Source organism: Podarcis liolepis (assembly GCF_965112155.1).
Source record: "Podarcis liolepis genome assembly, chromosome: 2".
NCBI classification, from domain to species: domain Eukaryota; kingdom Metazoa; phylum Chordata; class Lepidosauria; order Squamata; family Lacertidae; genus Podarcis; species Podarcis liolepis.
Genome location: NC_139555.1, coordinates 122255419 through 122264155, shown reverse-complemented (window position 1 = coordinate 122264155; position 8737 = coordinate 122255419). Strand labels below are relative to the sequence as shown.

Here is an 8737-nt window from a genome sequence, read left to right as displayed (position 1 = left end):
TCTCCGTGCGAACCAGGAAGTGACCTCTTCAGACAAAGAAACAACTCTTCTTATCTCTGCAGCCGTGATCTCCTGGATGCTGTGATTGCTGTTAGGCAGTAAATGTGCATGGGCACTCAGCCAGTTTCCCTCCCTCCCACCCCAGGCCCTTCATGTGGCTCCAGGTACGGGCAACTCATGCTACGCCACTGGTATACGTAAATACTTGTGTGTGGTCAACACTTTCTGGAGCACTTTCTGGAAGGGAGGGAGAATTGCTTAGTAGGTGGAATGTTGAGGTAAAAGGGGAGGGGGAGTCTGCTGGAGGAAGGAACATTGGAAATGAAGAGTCAGGATTGGTCAGTTAAAGCAGTTAGTGCAGCCTTGTATTTAAGCACTCACCTGGTTGCCATAGGTGACCAGGAATTCCAGGCAGGTTGGTAGAGGAGGAAAGGCTCTCTCCTCGTTAAGCAAAACCTATTGCATCACTATTCATGCATTTACCATCTTTGGGCAGATGCTATGGGGAGGGGATTCAAGCCTTATCAGGAGAAACTGGCCACTCTCCAGGCACCCGGCTTGATCTCCTTGTTGACCTCCCTGTCTGCATTCTCCGGCAGGATCCAGGCTAGGTCACGATCGGCGATCCTCCTCAAACGTGAGAAGAACACACCACTCTTCCCTGCTCCCTGCTCCCCCCAGGGAGGGGAAAGAGATAGACAGAAATGTATTTACATGCCTTTATTTCTGTCCTTGCAGCGTTACAGAGAAACGTGTCTGCTCTCTTCAGACTCCATCAGCAGAGAGACAAACTCCACCTCCTGTACTTCCTGTACAGGTCAAATTACACTCTGAGCTAAAACCGGTGCTCAGCACTGTGAATAGACTGTCCCTTTGTTCTCACGGTACAGTCCCCAACATTCCCATCATGTTTTGCTTTCCAGCCAGCTGCAGCTCGCTTCCGCATTGCTCCTTTTCCGTAACAGCTCAGCAGGGCCCTCTTATCCAGTGGTGTCGCAATGGGGGCAGGGGGGCTGTGCACCCCGGGTGCCATGTCTGAGGGGGTGACAAGAAGGCACTCGCGGGGGCTCGCGGCGGCGTAAGCAGCTATCACACTGCCACAGCCACATGTGGAGGATCTGTAGCCACAAGCAGAGGATCCCAGCACCGGCGGTAAACCACTATGTACAGCGCATGTGTGGCGTTGCACGCATGCACTGTACATAATGACGCCGCACATGCGCTGTACATAGCGGTTTGCCGCCGACACTGCTCGAGCACCATGTGGATGGCGGGATCCCTCCGTCGCTGCTACAGCCACGAACGGAGGCTCCTCCCTGGCTGCAGCCACAAGCAGAGGATCTGTGCTAGTCCCGGGGGGAAGGTTACCGTTGTCGTAGTCAAAGTCCAGTCCTGAGTCACTAGCCTAGAAACAGTTCACAAGGAGCGGGGCGAGGTCCGAAGCAGGAAGCCGGGCGGGGACAGGAACACTGGAAGGTCAGGTCTGGGTCCGGGTAGGAGCAGGTACTCAACGACGACGTTGCTTCCGCAACCTGGGACTGGGCAGACTGGCCTTTATCTTCTCTGAGGCCAGGGGCGGTCCCGGCCCCCAGGAGACCCGCCTCTCCTGGCCTTAAGGCGAGCACTCCTCCTGGGAGAAACCAGTTCCCTTTGCCTCTCTGCCCTGAGCCTCTGCAGTTCAGGAGAGGCTGAAGGGTTACTGGGCCCAGGGGGAGACTCACCTGTAGGCACTGAGTCCTCAACCACCTCTGGAGCCAGAATGGATTCACCTGGTGCCTGCTCCTGAGGATCCGGCACAGGTGTAGGCGCCTCAGAATCAAGGCCCTGCCCCAGTTCAGCCGGCCCTGGAGGCGGGGACTCCTGTGCAGGCTGGGATTCCTCCGGTTCATCCTCTGAATCGGATTCCCAGGCCATCACAGGATCCCGGCACCATCCGTACGGCGCTGGAGCGGCGGTGCCAGCAAAACACTATGTACAGCACATGTGTGGCCAGTGTGGTGTAGTGGTTAAGAGCAGTAGTCTCATAATCTGGGGAACTGGGTTAGCGTCTCCACTCCTCCACATGCAGCTGCTGGGTGCCCTTGGGCTAGTCACACTTCTCTGAAGTCTCTCAGCCCCACTCACCTCACAGAGTGTTTGTTGTGGGGGAGGAAGGGAAAGGAGATGGTTAGCTGCTTTGAGACTCCTTCGGGTAGTGATAAAGCAGGATATCAAATCCAAACTCCTCCTCTTCTTCTCTTATCAAATGCTTGTCGTCAACAGGAAACAAAATGCAAGGAAAGGCACTTGTGAACAAAGTCAAACAGTCTTCCTCAGACAGTTTAGAGCGATTTGAACCAAGAGTTGCAGCTGATGCTGCAAATAAAAGGGATTTTTCAGGGTTTGATATTGTCCGAAACAGGGATGGGGTTTACAGCCCAAGTGTAGCGGTAGACCCTGCAGTCTCAATTTCTAGATACACCCTGTGTGATGCCAGATTTTTGTGTCCTCCCTGGCCTCTCACTTTCCATTCTGCGTCATAGATGCAGCGCCTCCCGTGGCTCCCCCAAGACTCCACACCCAGTGTGGCCAAACAGGTCGCCATTCCCTAAATCCGCCTCTGCCAGGCGCCTCATTCCTTTTCTAAGCAACTTTCTTGGGTTCACGTGCCAGTGGTGAGCAAGGAAGGGCAGAGGCAGAAGCGGGTGTAGCTGCGGGTGGAATTTGCAAGAAAGAGTTCTGAAAAGGGAGAAAACCTTTTGAGCAAGACATGAAGCAAAATGCCGCATCTTTTATAATTCACCATTCTCTGATTTTGCAACACAGTTCTCTAGCCAAGTAAGATATATAATAATATCTATTTAGTAAAGTATAAGTGCATGTTAGTGAACGTGGAATACAAAAATGCATTGTATTAGAGGAAATCAGAAAAAGAATACATTAGGCAATGTTTTGTATTAAAATGTACATAATAAGCATAATAGGTCACACAAGAATCCTTCAAATGAGAACATTCTGTGCTAGAAATGAATACATCACAAATTAGGAGAACCAGACTTAAGATTGGGGAAATGAGAAACCGACATTGGCAGATTCACCCATCCCTACACCCCAGTTTGAGGAAGGGGCCAAAATACATTAACAGGCTCAGAACACTGGAGCTGGAAGGATGTCAGCAAAATCAGCACTCCGCCTCCATAAGATCCTCCTTCCAAGAAAGGAAGCAGTGGGTGTCAGAAGTATCACAGCCTCCGCCCACCTCAGGAAAGGGGCATCCGCAGCAAAAGAAGGAAGTTGTGGTGACATGCTGAGCTGGTCAGGCAGTGACTGAAGCACATGGCAGTGTCTGAATAGCTGCCATGCTACACACGGCAAACAGAAGCAATAACCTCCTCACACTGCTAGGGACTAGCAGTAACTCCAAGTGTCCAAAACTGAACGATGCTGCCTTCGCTGCTTCTTCTGCCTCTAAACTTTGGTCAAGGAAGGTTCTGGAGGCTTAGTGAGTGCTTAGTATCAGTTATCACAGGAAACCCCTCAACCCCAAACATACCCCTATTGTGTGAAATCAGATGGTCTAGGCACGAGAGAGGGAAATATCTGTTTATGCCTGGGAAAAACACATGAAAGACCCTTGAGGAGACCCACTTGAGGGAGCCAGTGTGGTATAGTGGTTAAGAGCGGTAGTCTCGTAATCTGGTGAACCGGGTTGGCATCTCTGCTCCTCCACATGCAGCTGCTGGGTGACCTTGGGCCAGTCACACTTCTTTGAAGTCTCTCAGCCCCACTCACCTCACAGAGTGTTTGTTGTGGGGGAGGAAGGGAAAGGAGAATGTTAGCCGCTTTGAGACTCCTTCGGGTAGTGATAAAGCGGGATATCAAATCCAAACTACTATTACTACTACTACTACTACTACTACTACTACTCCTCTTCTTCTTCTTCTTCACTGGATCAGATCAAAGGCCCATTCAGTTCAGCTTCCTGCTGTCACAGTGGCCAATCTGATGCCTGTGGAAAGGCCGCAAGCAGGAGCGTGGCGCAAGAGCAGTCCTTCAGAGTTGGGGTTCCCACAAACTGGTATTGAGAGAGCTACTGCCTCTAGTAGTGGAGATTCGAAATACTTAGTAGCCATTGGTAGCCTTGTGCTCTGTGAATTTGTGCAATCCTTTTTTAAAAAAAGCTTTCCAAGTTGGTGGCCACCTCTGCCTCATGTGGGAGCAAATCCCATAGCATGACTATTTTCATCAGAGAAAAGTTAGAGGGCATGGAGTTATGTGACCCCTGAGCAAAGTGGGTACAACCTTTATAAGACACTTGAAGGCAGCCCTGTATTATGGCGGCCAAGAGGGCCAACATGGAGCCCTGCAGGCTTTCACTGCGCACCTCGGCTCCCTGGAGATCACGGAAACGTCCTCTCTGCCTCTTTGGCCGGTTTAGCAGAGCGAATACAGCGGTCAGAAGCGATTGCAGTGTGTGGGCAATAAATCAGAACACACACAAGGGGTTCTCTTATCTTCTTAGCCTTTAATCGTGTAGCATAACAGCATAACAGCATAAATCACCCCGGCGAAAGCTCGCACATTCTTCCCTCTCGCATAGCGTACGAGACACTGAAACACTCAGAGTAAACCACTCCCGTATGTGTCTGTAACCACACCTCAAGCTGTGAGACGTCACTCAGAACTCTTTAACCCTGTAAGTTCTGAAACCCATAACATGTATAGGGAAGTTTTTTTAAATGTTTCATGTTTTATTATGGTTTCATATATGTTGGAAGCTACCCAGAGTGGCTAGGGCAACCCAGTCAGATGGGGGGGGGATATAAATAATAAAATTATAATGGAATAGGGTGTCCCTATTTTCACCAGCGAAACATTGGAAGGTATGGTACTTCCTTGTGACTGTCCTAAATTATGCAACATCTAGCTTCATTTTATGCCTTGTACCTGGGAGACCAAGGTTCAAATCCCTGCTGACTTTTTAGGCTCATTGAGTGACCTTGGGCAAGTCTCTCGGCCTAACCTACCTCAGAGGTTTCTTGTAAGGATAATATAATTCAGTTTCTAAAACACTATTGTCATGGGCTCAGGCACTGAGCCAGAGGGGAAGGAGGAGATGGAGAGCGAAGGGGAACAATCTGAGGGGAGTTCAGGAGGGTATGCCAGTGATCAGAGAGATTCCATGAGTCTCTCCAGCGAATCAGAGGATTCCCAGAAAGGGGCCCCCAAAGGCAGGGCAAGGGGGGCCAGTGGGGAGTCTCCAAGCGGCAGCTGGAAATCAGGGGTAGCTTCCCCACCAGAGCGTAGCGGGGGGGGGGGGAGAATCCCAAGGGTTAAAACAAGAGCCTCCTGCAGAAGGAGAGAGTGAGGCTGGACTGACCACGCCTCCGTCAGAGAGTGGAGGGGCGGAGGGAAGAGCAGGTCCGGCCAGCCTCCCTGAAGGAGAAAGCAGTGGGGGGAGCAGTGTAGCCGTTAGGAGGAAAGTAGGCGGTGGGCGCGCGCGCCAAGTTCAAATGTGGAGGCGCGCGGGCCAGCAGAAAACCCGGATTGGGAGCCAGGTCCTAAAGCCCGCCGGAAGGGTGGGGCGGAGTCAGAAGAATCCGCCTCTGAAGAGAGTAGGAAGGAGGTAATCCCAGAGGGCAGGAGGACCCGGAGGAAAAAGGAGCAAAAGGAGGAGAGGGATAGGTGGAGCAAAGCTCGGCTCTTGAACTGGTGTATTAGCGGGGAGGAGTCAGACGGAGCTTCGCCGGTCTAAGGACTCAGACGTAGCGCTGAGCGCCACGGATGTCAAACCAACAATGAACCACAATAAAGACTTTTGTTTATAAAGAGCAACTGGCGTTGGTCCTCTGTGAGCTGGGACCTGAGGCAGCGCTGACAACTATCATCTCCTGCCTTACTAGCCTTTATCCATCATGGCTTCTCTACTGATGGTTGAACTTTGCTGGTTTCATCAGACCTAGCAGGACCCAGATTGGCAGCCCCATCTGTGAGTTCTCTCAAAGCTGTTTTTCTCTGGCTACAACTCTGCCTCTGCCCCTCGAGGAGGTTGCAGAGGAGGTGGACCTTCTCAACCTTCTCATGGTGATTTTTTTTCTCTAGTCGAGGGATTTCCCCAAAGGTGGCCTTTGAGTCATAGACATCAGACTCAAAGACAGGATGAGTCTTGTAATAAGCCTGAAAGAAGAACTGGGACATAAATATCTCCAATACTACTGAGAACCTGGTCTCAGACACTGGGGGCAGAGGACTCATTTTTGTAGGAGTCTTCATTTTGTTACTTTTTTTTCTGAAGCTACTGTAGGAGTCCAGCTGTGCTACTAATGTCACTGCTGCCACAATACAGTAAGACTCTGGCAGGCGTAGCCAGGGTGATATTGCTGCTACTACGTCTGCTGCTAAGGTTCCACGGGACTAGTGGGATGCTGAAAGCAAAATGCCCCTTGAATCTGAAAAAGGGAAATGATCCACTAAATTATTACCGACCAGGAGACCACCTCATTAGTGGGGTCATCAGTCCACAAGCTGCAGTGGATGTTCCATACGACTTTTCCCAACCCCCCAGAAACAAGGTGGTGTAGGGATCAGGGTCTTGGATAAAGGCCTAGGACACAACGATTTAAGTTCTCCATCAGAACTTCTAGTATTGTTGCTGGGAGGGAGAAAAACTTGTTGCTATTTGCTGTGGCCTCATCTACTGGCAGCTGTTGATATGCTTGGGCCAAGTCCAGCTTGCAAAAAAATTTCGACCCAGCCAGGGTGGCAAGGACATGGCTGACCACTGGCACTGGGTATGCATGGGCCGTGAGGGCCTTGTTTATGGTGCATTTGTAGTCTACGCAGATGCGGACCGAACCATTAGGCTTGACGGGTGTGACGATTGGGGTTTCCTAGGGGGCATTCGGCACCAGCTCCAGCACTCCTTGCTCCACGAGCCGGTCCAATTCCTCGTCTATATGGGGTTTCAGGGCGAACGGGACCTGGCGGGCCTTGAGCCTGACCAGTCGTACTGCGGGGTCAAGCTGTAGAGCAATGGGGGGGCCCCGTATACTGTCCCAATTTCCCATCGAAAACCCCCGGAAATTCCTTGCATATGGCGTCCACGTCCACTTGTAAGCTAGTGTGGTTCACCCCAGTGACGGCTAGCCCCAGTGGTCCAAACCATGCCAATCCCAGTAAGCTAATGTAGGGGCCCTTGACCACAAGCAAGTCCAGTTGCCGTGTCCGCCGTCGGTATTGCACCCTGAAGGTCCCCACCCCCATTGTGGGGACCTTACGTTTCTGGAAGTCCCAGAGGGTGAATGGGGCCGGCCTGAGTTTGGGACCCCCAGTAGGACACAGTTTCCTTAAGGTCCTTGCCCAGATTATGGATAGAGTTGAACCCGTGTCAAGCTCCATGCAGCATGGGGCCCCCTCTATCTGTACCTCTACATAAATTTTCTCTACGTTGGGGTGGGGCAACTGGTATACCTGGAAGTCCATGAGCTCCGTCAAGTTCAACTATATAAAAGGATGTCACATAGAGGAGGGAGAAAGGTTGTTTTCTGCTGCTCCAGAGAAGCGGACACGGAGCAATGGATCCAAACTACAGGAAAGAAGATTCCACCTAAACATTAGGAAGAACTTCCTGACAGTAAGAGCTGTTCGACAGTGGAATTTGCTGCCAAGGAGTGTGGTGGAGTCTCCTACTTTGGAGGTCTTTAAGCAGAGGCTTAACAACCACATGTCAGGAGTGCTCTGATGGTGTTTCCTGCTTGGCAGGGGGTTAGACTCGATGGCCCTTGTGGTCTCTTCCAACTCTATGATTCTATGATTCTATGATTCTAAGTTGCCTTGGTGCATTGGGCCCCGAGACCTGGGGCTCTTGGATTGGTCATCTGATGCCTGGCATCGGGTGGGCCGAGCCCAACACACCCAGGTGATGTGCCCCGATTTTCTGCACTGCCTGCACTCTGCGTTGCGGAAACGGCAGGTCCTCCTCTCGTGACTCTCCCCGCAGCTTGCGCAGTTTCCTCCTTCTCGTCGAGGCAGCTGTGGTATGTGGGCTGTTTGAGTGCGCTGCTGTACTCGGTGCACCTCCTCCCTGTCGGATCCTGAGTCGTCGGTGAGGTCTTCGTGGTGGACCCTCGGTTGGGACGGCAGGCTCAGCCGTGCCCCTTGCGTCGACCTCTCGGCAGCTTCTGTTGCCAGGGCCTCCTCCAGAGCGACCTGGAACGTTAGGTCCTTCTTAGTGTAGAGGCGTCGTTGTAGCTTCTCATCCTTCAGGCCACCGACGAGGCGGTCACGAAGCATGTTCTCCAGCTCTGAGAAGTTGCAGAATCGGGAGGCTTGGCGGAGAGAGGTCACAAACCCAGTTATGGTTTCCCCAGGGGCTTGCCGCTTTGCGTAGAAGGCATTTCGACGAGCCACCGCTGAGGGCGAAAAGTGCCCCTTCAGCTGTTCCATTATTGTTTTGTATGGAACAGTAGCAACGTCTTCAGGCGCAAGGAGAGCCCGGGCGATTTCAAACGTCTCCTCTCCACAGACGCTGAAGAATATCACCATCTTCTTGGCGTCTTCTTCGTCGGTGACACCCTTGGCTTCTAGGAGGAAGGTGAAACGGGAGGCGTACGCTTCCCAGTCTCCAGATGCTGGGTTGAACGGCGAGAAGCTGCTGTCGGTTGCCGTTCTGAGTTCCTTGTGTCCCGGAGCTGAAGCCTGGATACACGGTGCGAGGCAGCGGTGTGGCAGGTGGCGGTGCTGCGGTGCTGTGTGTGGC

General features: G+C 52.1%; 1 protein-coding gene across 1 annotated transcript in view; it reads left to right on the top strand.

Annotated features, from left to right (window-relative positions):
- The first annotated feature begins 380 nt into the window (after positions 1 to 380).
- LOC310701392 (vomeronasal type-2 receptor 26-like) overlaps positions 381 to 8737 on the top strand; it is a 38163-nt gene continuing 29806 nt past the window's right edge. The window contains exon 1 of the mRNA XM_083492182.1: positions 381 to 415. The gene's annotated coding sequence lies outside the window, so the exon portion shown is untranslated. The remainder of the gene's footprint in view (positions 416 to 8737) is intronic.